At 45.2% G+C, this 17,788-nt stretch overlaps 1 protein-coding gene across 1 annotated transcript in view; it reads right to left on the bottom strand.

Moving 5' to 3' along the window:
• The window catches only part of HELLS (helicase, lymphoid specific), a 372,397-nt gene that overhangs the window by 61,633 nt on the left and 292,976 nt on the right, over window positions 1-17,788 (bottom strand). The gene's annotated exons all lie outside the window — the stretch shown is intronic.

Here is a 17,788-nt window from a genome sequence, read left to right on the forward strand (position 1 = left end):
CTTATGATGTTTTCTCCCTTCACTGGAAGAACTATCAATTGATCTAGCTCTCTTGCTAGATGTCGAGGCCCTGTCATCCTCCTCAGCCGAGGAAGATTTCAACCATAACAATACTCTTGCCTCTCTGTCCCTTAAGGTCTTCGGAGGGAAAGTCCGGCAAATTCTACAGTCCTTAGCAACATGCTTAGGATGTAGACAATAAATACACTCCTCATGCTAGTCGTCTACATGGACCCTCTTCTTATCACAGGTCCTGCAGGGTCTAAACAAAGCTTTTTTGTCAGACATGACTGAAGAAAAGAAGAAACTGAGTAGGCACTCAGGGAGACTCCCTTCCACACGACGTGCGGTGAAAATCTGAGGAGAGCTGGCTCTGCTGAGAGGGTTCTAGAAGGGTGCGGATGTCTGATTGGTTGCTACCAATTCTTGGGTTATTTTACATAACGAAGTAGATGGGCTTCTAAGATATAGGCCTTGGGGCCTTTTTTCTTTGGGCCTACTACTACTACTACTACTAATTATTTTTTGGCACTACTTTATCTACCGAGACTCCCGCCTCGGCGACGGGGAATGATTCAGGCATGTGAATCTATGAAAGATACCCCAATACTGGATAAGCACATCTCCGGGCTCTCGCCATCTTGAAGATGGGAAGCCCTGCCCAATCAGGACTAGGCTCCTGCCCCCCTCCCACAAGAGAGGCAGGATAGGGGGTGTACCCACCCCAGGACAGGGACCCATTGGCCCCTGCCCTTCACCTACCTGTAACGCCCCTAAATCTAGTATTTAGGGGCACCCTGAACCTTCCTTCCCCAGATTCCAGATTCAAAACTACAAAGAAGAGCAAGAAGAAAGAAGACCTGCCCTGCAGCTGCTAAAAAGAGGAAGACACCAACTGCTTTGGCCCCAGCCCTATCAGCCTGTCGACCCTCGAACCTGCTCCAACCCAGCATCTCTTGTGGCCAGAAACCTCACAAACCCTGGAGGACCTGGCTACCTTTTGGCTCTAAGCCCCTGGGACTCCCATGAGTAGAGGCTTTACTCAAAACCTCTCTCTAACCCCTGGCAGCAGCCCGGAACCGCGAACCCAGCACACTCTGCACCAGCCAAGCCTGGCCAGTGCCGGCGTGGACAAAGACCACGAGGACGACCCCACGGCGACTGAACCCGAGTCCGGCACCCAAGGACCTCCCTCGACACTCCTGAAGGAGTCTGCAACCTCAGAACAAGGTGCCCCCCCAACCGCGATCAGGTGGTAAGATTTCCCGACACCAAAAGGCACCCCTGCACGCGGCGCACCACGGACCCCTGTGCCTAATCCCGGGGTACCTACCTATCCTCCAACTACCCAACTTACCTCTCGAAGTGGTGGTGGCACCTGAAGAATCCTCGTCCCAGAGCTTGGTCTTTTTCCAAACCGGAGAATTCCCATTGAAATCAATTGAGCGCCCGAAGGCTCAAAAGCACCCTGCACCCAGCCGCTCGAGTGGCCCTGGCAGTGATATCTCTACACCTACCTACTTCTCCACTTGCCCTGAGTAAGTGACCAGGAGCCCAGCTCCCACAGCCGCGTAACTTGCCAGTCAGCAGCCACCAACCAAGGCCCCCCCTATCCCTCATAGGATAACATTGGGCCTAACTCTCTCTGCACCCGGCCACCCTAGAGTCGCTGAGGGTGAACCAACTGTACCTACCTGACCCTGGGGGGACCCCTGAGTCTATGCCCAGAAACTCAACTCTGCCAGTCGAGTACTTACCCTTAAACCGCAAACGCAATTTTCCTCATAGGGTAACATTGACTGGCTTTTTCCTGAAATTTCTTCCAAGTGTGGACTTTTCAAATCTTAAAATATTCACCAAAAATCAGCCGAGTAACGAAAACGAAATTACTCACCTGCTCTTAGGTGAGCTCCCAGTGCTGGATCTTGGTGCCCAGCACTGACTCTGAAAAATACTTACAACTGTACTTATCCTTAGCCCAATTTTCTTCCATAGGAAATCATTGACTGTTTTTCTGTGAAATTTCTTCTAAGTGTCAATTTCTGCAATCTTTAAATATTCTTTAAAAATCGTATAATATCTGAAAACGTAATTACTTACCTGTTTTGGATAAAGGTCCCAGTACTGAGTCTAGGTACCCAGTACTGGATTACAAAAGTAACGAGAACATACTATACCTGTAACTTCCATTTTCTGCCATAGGGAATCATTGACTGTTTTCTATGAAATATTTTCTAAGTGTCAACTTTTAAAATAGCTAAATATTGTTTAAAAATCACAGTAATTAAGTCGACTTTCATCACTTGATTCTAAGTACTGACCCAGGACTGAATCTAGTCCAGTCCTGGGATTCCAAAAGTAATCCTAAAAGTAATCTGTGGCAAATAACATGAACCTTCCATTGAACTCAATGCATTATTGTGTTTAAAATGGTGTTGCCTATTGCAACCACTTGTAACTGTTTACAAAAGTCAATTGCATATTGCAAAAGTATTTATATAAAGCATCTCATTCTGAGAAAGTATATTTTAATTCCAATTGTTGGGTCTAAAATAAAACAAGCATATATTGTTTTATATATAAACCATTGGCCTAGAGTTCAGTTATTGAGTGTGTGAGACCATTTGCTGGCTGAGTGTGTACAACAAATGCTTTACACTGTCCTCTGATACTGCCTTACTGCTCGACCAAGCTACCACTTTAGAGAGTAAGGTTAAATCTAACTTTAACCTCTGTCAAACCCTGGGGGACTGTGGACTCTGTACACCCTGTACCTATTAAGGAACAGTATATACAGAGCAACTTTCTCACAGTGGTTTGAAATAATGTTTTGAGTACAGCCTGGCCCACACTAGCTTGTTGCTTAGTTTGCACATCTACACAATAGTGTTTGGTGAAAGTGTGCGGTGTTGGCCATGTAGCTGCTTTGCAGATATCTAATGGGATGTTACCTAGAAAAGCCATTGAAGCCCCTATTTTACGTGTAGAATGGGCTTTAGGGGGGAACGGATAGCGTTCGTTTTGCTTTATTGTAGCAAATTTGAATACACTTGACAATCCACCTAGCTATCCCTGACTTGGAGATGGGGTTGCCTTTGTGTGGTGGGGAGAAAGACAAACAACGGTTTGGTCTTACGGAAAGGTTGTGTTCTCTCGATGTAGTAGAGTAAAGCTAGTTTGACATCTAGTGTGTGAAGAGCTCTTTCTGCAACAGTTTGTGTTTGCGAGAAGAATACTGGTAGTTCTACTGATTGGTTTAGGTGGAAAGGAGAAATGACTTTGGGAATGAATTTTGGGTTGGTACGAAGAACCACCTTATTATGGTGCATTTGTAGAAAAGGTTCTTGAATAGTAAATGCTTGTATCTCACTGACCCTTCTGAGGGAAGTGATGGCTACAAGAAAAGCGGTTTTCCATGTTAAAAATTGAAGCTCACATTTGTGTAGGGGTTCAAAGGGAGGTCCCATTAGTCTGGTAAGAATGATATTTAGGTTCCACACAGGTGAGGGTGGTACTCTGGGGGGAATTATTCTTTTAAGGCCTTCCATGAAGGCTTTAATGGCAGGTACTCTAAAGAGGGAGAGATGTTGCCTGTTTTGTAGGTAAGCTGCTATGGCTGCTAGGTGTAGTCGAATGGACGTATAAGCCAGATTGCACCTTTGTAGGTGGAGCAAGTAGCCTATGATGTGTTGAATGGGCAGATCTAGTGGATTGATGGTGTTATGGCAATAGATAACAAAACGTTTCCACTTGGCGGCGTAGCACGCTCTAGCCCCTTCAGTGCCCGCCCCTTTCCCCGCCCTGTGCCGGCCGTTGCATTAGCGGGCGGGGTCTATGACGAGCTGGACTCGTCATGGGCACAGCGCTACCGCACTGAAGAGGTTAGTGGTAGGGCGCCTAGCTTCTTTGATGACGTTCATACAGTCAGGGGGAAGATTTAGATACCCAAACTCTAGGATTTCAGGAGCCAGATCGCAAGGTTGAGCTGAGCTGGGTCCGGGTGTCTGATCTCTCCATGGGTCTGGGTAAAGAGGTGTGGAGAGAGGCGTCATTTTTGATGTGGTACTACCGATAGTTCCAGTAGTGTGGTGTACCACGGTTGTCTGGCCCAAGTTGGTGCTACTAATTTTAGTGTGAGGGAGTGCTGTTGTAGTTTGCACACTACTAATGGAATTAGTGGGAGAGGCAGAAAAGTGTAGGCAAATCTGCCTGACCAGTTCATGCATATCGCATTGCCTTTGGACAATGGGTGTAGGTATCTGGCGGCGAAGCTTAGGCATTTTTTGTTTTCGTGGGTGGTGAAGAGGTCTATCTGTGGATGCCCCCACAGTTGAAAGTATGGGTGAAGAACTTGCGGGTGAAGTTCCCACTCGTGGAGTTGTTGGGTTTGTCTGCTGAGTAGATCTGCTATAGTGTTTTGTACTCATGGGACATGCTGGGCTAGGAGAATGATTTTCCGGGGTATGGCCTATCTCCATATGCTCTGTGCTAATTGAGAGAGCTGTGGAGAGTGTGTCCCGCCTTGTTTTTTAATATAATACATGGCTGTCATGTCTGTGCGGATTAGGACTGCTTTGCCCAAAATTTGAGTCTGAAAGGATTTTAGGGCTAGGAAGATCGCTAGTAACTCCAGATGATTGATATGGAGTAGCTTCTGTTGAGGTGAGCATTTGCCTTGCATGGTGAGATGTAATAGATGAGCTCCCCAGCCGGAGAGCGATGCGTCTGTTAGTACCATCTGTGGAACCAGGTCCAGGAACGGTCGACCTTTGGAAAGGTTTGTGGTAGTCCACCACTGCAGAGAGCGATGGGTACGACTACCAACACCGGATCTGTTAATTGGCCCTGGGCCTGGTTCCATTGGTGCGCCAAGCACTCTTGGAGAGGACGCATCTGGAGTCTTGCGTGAGGTACTATGAAGATGCAAGAGGCCATCATCCCAATTAGTTGCATGAACACCCGAGCAGGAAGAGAGTATTGTGCTATAAATTTTGCGCGTAGAGCCTGGATGCTTGCAATCCTGGCTGGATTGGGGTAGGCGAGCGCTTTTGAGGTGTCTATAGTGGCACCTAGATATTGTTTTATGTGGGATGGGTGGAGATGGGACTTTTCGTGGTTTATTGTGAAGCCCAGCTGATGAAGTAGCTGGATGGTGGTGTGTGTGTGTGTGTGTGTGTGTGTGTGTGTGTGTGTGTGTTGTACACACTGATTGTATGAACTGGCTTTTATCAGCCAATCATCTAGGTATGGAAAAACATGAACGTGTTGTCTTCGCAGATGTGCTGCCACCACTGCTAGGCATTTGGTGAATACTCGTGGTGCGGTTGTGACTCCGAACGGGAGCACTTTGAATTGGTAGTGTTGGCCGTCCACTACAAATCTGAGGTACTTCCTGTGGGCTTTGTGCACTGGAATGTGGAAGTAAGCATCTTTTAGGTCCAAAGTGGTGAGGAAGTCGTTTTGGGAAAGTAGCGGAAGTACCTGCTGAAGCGTCACCATATGAAAGTGGTCTGAGTGTATGTATGTGTTTAGGGGCCGAAGGTCTAGGATGGGCCGTAGAGTTTCGTCTGTTTTTGGTATGAGAAAATACAGGGAGTAGACCCCTATATTTTGTTGGTTGGCTGCAACATGTTCTATTGCCACCTTGTGTAGGAGGGAGATTACCTCCTGCTTGAGTAGCCGTAGATGTTCTGGTGACATCGGGCGTTGTCTGGGTGGAATGTTTGGGGGGGGTAGATGTTAGTTCTAGGCAGTAGTCTGACCAAATTATTTGTGTTACCCATTTGTCTGAGGTGATGGTAGTCCAGACCGGAAGGAAATGTTGGAGTCTGCCCCTGACCGGAGTGTGATGGTCTGGGGAAGTGGAGGGAAGTCATTGGGGAGGCGCGGTGGCAAAGCGGGCGGTATTTGTTTTGCCTCTGCCTTTGTTATTGTTGCCCCTGTAGCCGCCTCTTTGGTAACCCCTTGTAAATGTGGACTGAGTAGGGGATTTGTATGTAGTGGAAGCGGAGTCTGAGGAGTAGCCTCTCTATGTGCTCCGAAAGGAGCGTCTGGGAGGGTAAGATTGTAAGGCTCCCATGGATTTTGCCGTGTCCGTATCCTTTTTCATTTTCTCCAGGGAGTCATCCACTTTGGGGCCAAACAGATGTTCCTGGTCAAAGGGATGGTTGAGGATGGAGGCTTGTACCTCAGATTTAAAACCTGATATCCGTAGCCAGGCATGGACACTGGTATTGATAGCCCTAGAGGCTGTGTCTGCTGCATCTAAGGCACAACGTATGGAGGTATTAGTAATTGTTTTGCCCTCCTGAATTAGCTCATTGGCCCTAGCTTTGTATTTGTCAGGGAGATGATGCATTATGGCTTCTAGCTCATCATAATGGGCCCTGTCATATCTCGCTAGTAGCGCTTGTGAATTGGCGATACGCCATATATTGGCCGCTTGAGCTGCAGTACGTTTGCCTGATGCGTCCAGGAGTTTAGACTCTGTCAGGTGGTGGTGCATCACCTGACGCCTGAGAGTTGGCCCTTTTTCGTGCTGTGGATACCACCAAAGAATCGAGTGGAGCAGGCCCTCTGATGTAGGAGGGGGTCTGTTGGGGCGGCTTTATTTTTTTTCTCAATGTGCGGGTTAATGACCCTGGCCCTGACTGGGTCTTTAAAGACCTCCGGTGCATGTTTTATAACACCTTTTAGCATAGGCAATATGGAGGCGGTCCTATGTGTGGTGTCAAATGTGTCTAGGAGGAAATCCTCCTCCACTGGGTCCGTATGTAAATCTACCCCGTGGTAGCGTGCCGCCCTTTGCAATAATTGATTGAACCCCAAGGTGTCTTCTGGTGGAGAAGGTCTGGAAGGGTAAAGGTCGTCTTGTGGGACGTTAGGGACATCAGGGATGTTATAATCGTTCCAAGGGTCTAGGGAGCCTGTGGGAGTGGGGTCCCCTGTAGATATATCTTGGGGTACATCCCCCATATCGTCGTATGGATCCCTGTGATCATCATCATCATCCGGGAATGGAGTGGGGGAATGATGAGGTGGGGGTGGTGAAGGTGGGGGAGGTGGAGGAGGGGAAGGTGGTGGAGGTGGGGAAGGTAATCTGAAAGGGGAGGTAGCAGAGTCCTTCCTTTTTGGAGGTGGAGGCGGAGCAGGCTTGCCTAATTGTCTCTTTTTGATAGAGAGCATTAAATGTCCAGTTTTGGGATCCTTAGTCAATGTTTTTTGTAAGGGATCCGGTGTAATAGTAGTACTCACGACCCTCTGTGCCGGAGTGATGTCCTCCACATCTGAATCGTCTGCTTCGGAGGCGCTGACGAGTCCCTCGTCGGTGTGGTGTTCTTCCGGAGTGTCGACGCCTTCCCCGAAGATGTCGTCCGGGATCGCCATCGAAGTGTGTGCCATGGTCCTTCTGGCTCCTCGGTCCCGAAGCGTTTTCTTGGACCGAATGGATTTACATGCCGGACAGTCTCGAGCCTCGTGTTCAGGGGAGAGGCAGAGGTTGCACACCTCGTGGAGATCGGTGTGGGGGAATTTTGACCCACATCTAGGACACTTTTTAAATGGAGTCCTTTCCATTAGCCAGGACCGGAGCTTAGGTAGGCCTGAAGGCCGCCGTCGACTGGAACCGAAGGTCTTGCCGATGAGGCGCGTCGAGTGGGGAGATCGCGATCGAAAACAATACCGTGAATTGGGGTGAGGATTGCGTGTCGATCGTCGAACTACAAGCTGTTCGGAACCGGATCGCGAAGATTACATCCGAGCCCGATGGCGGAAAAAAAACAATCTGAGGATGAGCCGAAGCCCATGCACAATACGATCCAAGGGAGGAGTCACCGAACTTGTGACTTCCAAAGACTTTCCAAGAGGAAAAACAAACTGCAAACATCCGGGCCCAACACCAGATGGCGATCTATGCACAAGTGTGTAATCTGCAGCTCACATGCCTCGAACATAAAGTTTAAAAAAAAAAAAACTATGAATGAGTTAGCAATACACAGTGTCAGAAAAATGGATACATAGCCATATACAGATGCTGCATTAGGACAGGGTAGCCGGAGGCAGAATACTTCCACTGATCGCAGCAGAGGCCAAGAACAGAAGTACCTGAACCTCTGCTTAACAATGAGCAGAAGGACTGGAGCCCCGGCTGGGAAAGGCAGAGGGAAATAGGGGCATAAGGCAACGTGCAGCAGAGACATGTCTGGTATGTACTCCACTGCACATAAGCAAAACACCAGACAGGGTCTGAGCCGTGAGAGAAGACCTAAGCACTTCCCAACACCGGGATTGAAGAGTAGACAATACGACAAGAATAGAATGCAGCCAAGTCAGTGGCGCAAAGAATACCACAGGCACCCTGTGACAGTGAACATACCCATTGTATACTCACGAGTGTCCGCACAAAACACGGAAAGAAACTGTTCCGGATCAAAACAGAATATGACCACAAGGGACACTTGCTTATGTTTAAGACAGACAACATAGGCAAAAAGAGCACAGCAAACAGATGAAAAAACAGCCAAAGGCAAGAAAGGAGGACGTGAACATGCCGGGGTGAGCCAGTCGCCCCAGAACTAGGAAATGGTGGGTAGGTGGGGGCCCACACATGAGGGCCTGTGGCCGGTGAAGACCGGGAGCAGCAGGCCTTGACAGCACGTTTACGTGAGGTTAACGACCTCCATGACTTCTTCCTGTGCTTACCTGCGTAAGCGAGCGTGAACGTCTCGGACCTGTCCCAAACAGGAGCCCCAGCTCAAACAGGAGCCCCAGCTCGAGAAGGACCGGCGACACGAGGACTCCTAACGGGATATCTGGGCAGATAACTTCATCTAACGTTCCCACAGGGACTTCAGCTTCAGCTGCCGGCAGGCGTTGCACTCCACTGAGTCGTGGTGCTCTCCCACGCACCACATACAGATCTCGTGTGGATCCGTCGCAGACATCTGCCACGTACAGGTCTCACACGACTTGAAGCCCTTAGGCATCGTACACTGTTCCTGGACGCCAAAAAGCGCAGAGAAGGCCTGAAAACAAAAACGGGCCAGAGGAACCGCTTCTCCTGGATACACGTTGGGACGCGGAAAAGGAGGAAACGGACGTCAGCGCACTGGGAGGGACTTGTATGGCTCCACTGACGTCATATCCGTGGACGACATCAGGACGGAGCCATGAGACGTCGTCCCCCGGCATGCAGAGGTATGACTGAAGACTCTCCAGATCCAGTCTGACGCCTGGGGATATTCTAAGTTTAGGAATCTGTGGCTAGATAGATCAGATATATTGGTCAACTCTCTCAAAAACCGCAAAACAGCAGATGATTTAAACCGAGACGGATGACCAGACAATCTTAGAAAAGCCAATGAGGCCGACAAATAACTTAACTGTTGCCACAGAAAGGATTTGCTGTGACAGAGTGATAAAAGGAGAACACTTGACAATTGGGCCTGTTGGGTTTGGAAATGCCAGGAAGAACATCAAGCAAAAGACTTCTCGCAGTGTTCTGCATAAATGGTCTTAGATGTACCCCTGGCTGCCAAAATCACATTCACCACTTGAGACACCGAAGGCAGTCAACTGCTTTCGCTCACTATTCGAGCATGGAGGTGCAAGTTGTATAGGATTCGGTGCAGGACCCTGCCATGCGGTTGGGACAATTTCCCCTCGAAGAGGCAGCCCAATCAGAGGACAGAGGTCATGGCCAGAATGTCTGGGTACCACACTCTTAGCCTAGTCCAAAGTCACCAAATTTACTTGGGTCCAGTCGTTCCTGATCTTCAGAACTTGGTGCAGGGGAGGTAAAGGCAGGAAGTGGTTCATGAATCCCAAGCTAAATTTGAACAGAAAGGTGTCTTAAAGGGAGAACTGCCTTGGGAACTGCTGACGCTAATGTTTGGAAATGGAATTTTTTAGTTAAGAAGATTTTTCTCTTTGAACTAAAAAATAAAAAAGCTTTTTTCCTTTTTCCACATCAAGGTCATGTATTACATTCGTCCACTTACACACTCACAGCCACAATGGTAAACACTTAACATGAAATGTTGGAAAATTAACAATGGAGAACACCTAACTTGAGTAAAAAATATCAGTTGAAGTTTATTGACAAATTAAAAACAACTCATTGTTAAATTGCATAGGAATAATCACAAATCACAAGCTAAAAATCAAGCCTCAACTATAGGAATACAATAAAAGGGGATTTCATATCAAGAGAGCTAGAAAGTATAACCTCTGATGCAAATAAAATAGACAGAATAACATATAGACAATAATATGGTTGGAGGAAACAAAACAGACACCAGAATTGTGTCTTAAAAGTGTAAATTTGTACTTTCGGTTGACAGAAGCAGTCCGGTGTCAATGCGCCCTAGTCTCTTGGGGTTCTGTTCCGAAAACAAATTATACAAAAAGATCTATGCGTCGACGCGTTTCGGTGGTATGCAATGATAAAAACCACCTTCCTCAGGACTCATATTTATCCTCCAATGAAATAGCTTTGATGTCGTGATGTATACAATGCAAAAATATTCCTAAACGAAAAAATAGTTGAACAGTGTATCGGAACATCTTTTTATATAACATTGTGTCAGAATTTTTTGTTCTTTAAGAGAGGTTTATTAACAAATGGAAAAATGTATTCTTTGAGACAACATGTAATATGCATGTACATGCTATTTTTTATACTGTCCGTTTCTTAATATTCATATTATGTTTTATGTTTAGGATTGACTGCAAAAGCTATTTCATTGGAGGATAAATATGAGTCCTGAGGAAGGTGGTTTTTATCATTGCACACCACCGAAACGCGTCGACGCATAGATCTTTTTGTATAATTTGTTTTCGGAACAGAACCCCAAGAGACTAGGGCGCATTGACACCGGACTGCTTCTGTCAACCGAAAGTACAAATTTACACTTTTAAGACACAATTCTGTTGTCGGTTTTGTTTCCTCCAACCATATTATTGTCTATATGTTATTCTGTCTATTTTATTTGCATCAGAGGTTATACTTTCTAGCTCTCTTGATATGAAATCCCCTTTTATTGTATTCCTATAGTTGAGGCTTGATTTTTAGCTTGTGATTTGTGATTATTCCTATGCAATTTAACAATGAGTTGTTTTTAATTTGTCAATAAACTTCAACTGATATTTTTTACTCAAGTTAGGTGTTCTCCATTGTTAATTTTCCAACATTTCATGTTAAGTGTTTACCATTGTGGCTGTGTGTGTAAGTGGACGAATGTAATACATGACCTTGATGTGGAAAAAGGAAAAAAGCTTTTTTATTTTTTAGTTCAAAGAGAAAAATCTTCTTAACTAAACAGTTATTGGTGCTCTATCCCTTTGGACTTTATTGAGCCCCTCTCCTTGTTTTGCAATGGAAATGGAATTTGACAGTGGCGAAAAGATAGAGGCAGTGTTCTCCCGATTTCTGAAAGATTGTTTTTGCCACATCTGAGTCAAGTCACCATTTGTGAACCGCTAGGCAATGCCGGCTTAGTTAGTCCACCCTGGTGGGTGTTACACAAGATCAGGGAGAGTCCCTGACATCTCAGCCAGTTCCAGACAAGAGCCCCTTAGCACAGATCCCACAACCCCACCATGCTTGTTGCAGTACCACATGGCAGTGCACCCATTCCCCCTTGATGGACAGAAGGAAAGGCTTTAGTGCAAAGCAAATTACCTGCCACTCCAACAGGTTGTTGTGGAGAGGGTTTCCACCTGAGACTAGGGTCCTTTGATCTCCACCCTCCCAGCTGGCTTACCCCAACCCGGCAATGATGAACCGGTCACAACCATTCGATCCTGGTGTGGTAGGGAGAGGGGTCTGCTGCTCATCTAAATGTGGTTCAGCAAACACCACTGTTGCAGTCTAATCTGACACCTGTATGGAATTTGAGAAGTTCCCTTGGTAGTGAGTGCATGGAAACCTCTGATCCCACTTCAATCTGCAAATGCCACTTGGCGTAGTCCACTAGCAAGATACAAGTGGCCAAGAAGCCTCAGTCGCTCTCACTGAAACAGAGGCCAAGGGCTAAAACATCTGTATCAGTCTGAAAATCCTGGATTCAATGCAGTGGAGAGAAGGCTCGAGACACCACCATGGCTCCAAAGAGAGGGTGCCTCAAGGGACCTGGTGCGACTACAGAGCATAGATTGAGAAACCCAGTGATGCCAAGAAAATAGAGGTGCTCCACAACTGCTTGGGATGGCTGGTTGTTGAGGGGGAGCGCTTCTCAACTGCCGAAGATGGGCAGCAACCACCTTCCTGACTTTCATGAACATCTACGGGGCACTGGTGAGGTCAAAAGGGCGCACCAAGAACCGATAGTGCTTGTAGACTACTTGGAACCACAGGTCGCTTATACGAGACTGCAAGAGAGAGACATGGAAAAGAAGGGAACCTTGTGATCCAATGCCACCATTCAGTCACCTGGATCTAGAGCAGACAGAGCTCGGGCCAAACTGTGTGCATCTTGAACTTGTCCATCTCGAAGAAGTTGTTCAGATGGTGACATGTAGAATAGGGCTGAGGCCCCCTCCCTTTTACGGCACCAAAATGAAATAGGAGTAGCAGCCAGTCCAGGACTGATACTGGTGCCTTCTCTATTGATTGTTTCTCCAACAGAGTGTGAACCCCAATCTGTTCTCCCCGTTATGCACATGGAAAAATCAAAGGACATACCAACAAACTCTTCAAGCAATAACCTCTAAGAAAGAGCGCAATGATGTGGCAGTGGAAAAGGTTACAATCTGCATTAAGGATGGAGATAGACAGACATGGAACCATAGTAAATTTAGAAATGATAATATAGAAAAAGGATCTTTCCTGGTCTTGACTCTTGAGTAACTTGATTAATAGGCATGGAAGCGGAATAAAGTTACCTTTCTAGCAAAACTATTAAATATTTCTTGGAACATCGCTGGAATGGATTCTGAAAAACTAACTCATCTTATGGATAATTCTCCTGCAATCATCTGCCTCAAAGAGACTAGGCGGACAGGAAAATTTGACCTGAATACTTATTTCATCTGACATTCCAGCCACGATGGTAAGACGCGGTCACGTAAAGGGAGCCTTGTATATATTTCTCTTGGAGGAGCTAAGGGGGGATTTTGAAATAGTTAATCTATCCTGTAACAACTCAATGCAGCAAGATAACATTTTGGAACAATGGGAACGCATTCAGTTGAAGCATTACTACTTTTTAATATCCATGTTCCTCCGGGCCTTAATTGCTAATAAAAGTATTTGATCAAATTGAAATGATCCTGCAAACTTATGGAAACGCACAGATCCAGATTATGGGGGATCTTAATGCAAAAATGTCAAATGCATAATTGAACACGTACAGGAATACAGCTCTTGAGGAAAACTGGTCTATACCAGCTTCTGTACTACCAATTTCCATCCAGGCAGATAAGCGTGGCAAGATGATGCTGGAATTATTGAACGGGATTAATCTGAATGGAAAAACGGAAGGCGATATTCCGGCAACCTTTAGAAGAAAGGGGCCGAATGGTCTCTCTGTAATAGACTATATTATCGGTAGTCATGGTCTAGTTCCTAAACTTTTTTTTATTTTTAAGACAATTTACTCGTAGTAGTGACCATGCAATTCGCCTCCTAAAGCTGGAACTAATTCTACAAGATCTCTATGGTCCGTCTCAAATAGAAACGGAGACGTTCAAATTCAACAAAAACAAGGTCGAATCATATGGAATGCTGAGAATATAACAAATAAACAGTTTCAATTATCTAATCAAGACATCAAAGAAAGCAATCCAGTTTGAATTGAACGTACCCTTAAATCTATAGTTCATTTTATACAGAGGACGTTTGTTCCTCCGAAGAGCATTACTATAAAGAAAAGGGATATGACTAAGGGACCTTGTACGAGAGTAATAAATAAACTAGACTCCAGTTCATAGAATTTTCTTCTTCCAGGAAGAAAGAAATCATTCTAATGAAAAAACAAAAGAATCTGTAGGAAACATAAGAGATTAATTAGATAAAAACTGGGTAGATCTATAAGAGGCTGTTCTGAAAAAAAAAAAGTAGGAAGGAATTTTAGGGTTCAATCGCAAGAGCGAGTGGAAGCAAAAAAAAAAAAATGCAACACCAGTTCCGGGGAAGGAATGGGTAAAATACCATTCTCATTTATACAGAACTAACCAGGTTAATTCCAGTAATCCAAAAATCTCAGATGGGACATAATCAGCAAACTATGGCTCCTTCTGAAAAACCAATAGCCCATTTCATTACGAAGGCGAGAGCAACTGTTGCAATGGGTCCGGATTTGATTCCTATAACATTTTTACAGAGCAACCGGGAAAGATGGAGTACATTTTTGATCCCTCTTCACCTATTGCTATAAAACTGACCATCTACCAAGTTCCTGGACAGGAAGCATTGTTCCCCTTTGAAAAAAAAAAAAATAGTCTCCTTGTTGAACTATCGTAAAATTGCACTTTTGGATGCTACTGGGAAGATCTTTGCAGCCGCCATCTTAAGGACTGGGCTATGTCAAGGAATGCCATCCCTATGGTTCAAGTAGGTTTTCGCCCAGATCAGTCTGACTGATATCGCAGTTCTACAAACCATAATTGACAAATGTATGACCAGTAAATCTCAGGTAGTATATAGTACATTTGTCAATTTTGACAGCTTTCGAGAGGGTGGATAGACTCACCTTATGGAGAAGTTAGTGGAATTCCGGCAGCCCTCTTAAGACTAAATAGTAGCCCTCCACTCATCTACATGGTGCAAAGTACAGTTGGGTGGGGATAAGGGACTGAACCGGAAAATACACACCCTGAATGGCCTTAAGGTATGTTTTCTTGCTCCACTGTTATTTTCTTTATTCCTTAGTGATTTACCAGATAGTTTTTTTATAAGTAAAAAACTACGCTCCTAAAATAGCATAAAAAAATGCATATTTTAATGTATACTGATGTAGTTTTGTTCAGCGTAATCTGGAAGTGCTTTTTAGGTATGCAGAATTTAACTTTTTAAAGATAAACCTCTCAAAAACAAAAGTGGTCCGATTTAGGGGTAGGAGACGTTCACTCTATTTTACCTGCAAGTTGGGAGGGAGACTATTAGAAGTGGCAAAGATTTACACCTATTTGGGTAGAGTCTTATCTCATACATTAGAATCTAATTTCCACTTCCAGCACTTGGAATTTAAGGCTGCAGCTCATCTAAGTGAGGTAAAGAGATTTTACTCATCAGGAAATAGACACTTCTGTCCTCTCCTTTAAATTCATTGAGTTAGGATTCCTCAGATTTGAATTTATGCATTCGAATATCTCTCTATAAAGAAGTGGTCTTTCCTAAACCTTAAGGAAGGGAAGCTTTTTACTTAAGATTACTAGTATGAGCCATGCCAAGCCTGTTTAAATGCTACGCCTTGAAATATCAGTAGTAAGTTCATAAACTAGATCTCTGGCAACCATAATTAGATGGGCATATAATCTTCTACATGCTCCTGATGGCTCCTTAAGAGCTCTTTTATACCAGGAAACGCTCTTTTATACCAGGAAACTTAAGGATAATCTAGCTCAGTATACTTTTAAAGAAAATATTGATACATTAATCTTTTGCAGTCTTGGTCACCAGCATTAGTGAAGTATTTCTTGAAAGAAATCAACCTCAAGATTAGGTTTTGAGTTAGATAAGGAACACTGCTCTCAGTTCTCATTACAGTTCTTTTGCAGACTAAATGGAATATAAAATCAGCCAAAAATATGGTATAAAATCAGCCAAAAATCTCACATTTTCCCTAAATCATAGAGTCAGGCGGTGCATACTTATGCTCCTTCTAGGGAATCACTATAAATGCTTTTACCAAACATTGGGAGAAATGATTGAAACTGATGGATCTGGTTTCTTTGACCTTTATAAAGGAGGCGTCCAAGATTTAGCACACTTCTTATTCATCTGCCAAGTAAACTTTTGGTTGGGGCTTGACAGATTTATAAAACAATTATGTTTTAGATAGGTTTTTAGAATTAATGATTTTGATCGACTTACCCCAAACACCGAATGAATATGTCCGTTATCTGTTGAGTTTTTTTTTAAGACTTTACCATTTTAATGTTGTCTTTTAATAATGGTATATACTGTATGAATTTATATTGTAGATCTCAGAAGATGTCTAAAACAAACATTTTTTTAGTGTGAACTTCATGTTGGAGAACGGACCTGTTCTCTGGAAGCAGTTATGGTGTAGGCGGCCTGTCAGAGGGGTGGACAGGAAGGGGAGGGCATAACCACAACAATTTGAAGCACCCATCTCTCAGACATGGTGCTTTGCCATCCGTGGAGTTAAATAAAAAGTATCTCTCCCCCAACCGGGCAACAGTGTGCTGCGGAGGGTAAACTAAGGAGGAATTAAATCAGCGTTTTGGGTAGCTTGTTGCCCCTGTGGGGCCTTATCGCTGCTGGACAGATCAACCTCTGCTTCGAAAGGCTCAGGAGGCCTGTCGCAGAGGCAAGGTTTGACATGGCCTCTGCTGAAAACCTCTTCCGAAGCCTTTAAAAGGGGTGACAGACCTGGGGAACCAGCACAGCAGGTGGTGCTAGGCAGAGAACATGCTGGTGCTTTGCTTTCTTTGAAGCGTTCCAACGCAGATCCTACCTTGACCATGAAGAGGCTGGTTCCGAAGGGCATGTCCATGAGAGATTGTTGGACATCCTGTGGAGTGTGTGCAGGTGTCGTACCGAAGTATTACGCTCGTACCAATTGCCCTACCTGTAGTGTCCAGGCCCAACCTAACTTCACTGCGCCCTGGCCATCCTGAATTATTTTTTGAAGATTAGCATGAAGGTAATCTGTGACTGCTAGCAAAATATCAACCACCATGCCCCAGAACGCATACGAATACCGCCTTAGGAAGCAACTTGAAATGATAGACATGAATGCTAGGCATTCATTTTCTAAATGTATTTGGTTTTAGCCTACTGGTGGAGTCCTGAACTAGGAGATTCTCAGGTGTTTGGTACTGCAGGAGGAAAGATGGGGCCCCTGGAGCTGGTCTGTCTCCTGAATATTTGGCAGTTGAGAGAAAGGTAAGATTCTGGCTTCGCCCGAGTGCCCATGAGAGGACTATCGACTGCCTCAGTGAAGGGCTGAAATGGTTCTGCCTAAGTCTGCCAGGCAGTAAAGCCTCAGTGAGGACATTTGTTTTCACCTATACTCTGTTGGCCTGCTGATTACCATGGCAAAAGAAACCAATTCTTCTATAGAGGGACCAGGCGCAGAGTAAAGGCAGAATCTGGAAATGTGTCGAGGCCACTGGAGATCCAAAAACAGGCTTTCATCATAAAGTTGGGATTCCTCATCCCCACAATCAGATGGATCAGCAAAATGTGTTAAAGAGTGTTCCGTTTTAATCCCATAGAGGCTGATTGAGGAGTGGGCAACTTTGTTGGAGGTAGCTGTGGATTCAGTACCAAGTCAGAGAGTACTTATAATTTTTTCTCAGGCGTCTGTGTTGGCATTGATGCACAGGGAACCTTCGTGGGTCTCAGCACTGTGAGGAGTTGGAACAGGCATCACTCTGGAGTCGGGGCGGACCCTTACACAGGATCAGGGACAGAACCAGCCGATGGAAATCTGTTTGGAGACCTCAGATTCAGTGAGCTAAGAGACGTACCAGATGGAGCCGGTAAGGTACCAAAAAAGTGGAGCATTGCCTCTTTGAAAGTCTGGAATGTTGCGCATTGCCCGTAGACTCAGGAATTTGGCCTGCATCATGACCAGCTCAGTAACTGAATACGTGAGGA

Source organism: Triturus cristatus, chromosome 1_2 (genome assembly GCF_964204655.1).
Source record: "Triturus cristatus chromosome 1_2, aTriCri1.1, whole genome shotgun sequence".
Classification (NCBI taxonomy): Eukaryota; Metazoa; Chordata; class Amphibia; order Caudata; family Salamandridae; genus Triturus; species Triturus cristatus.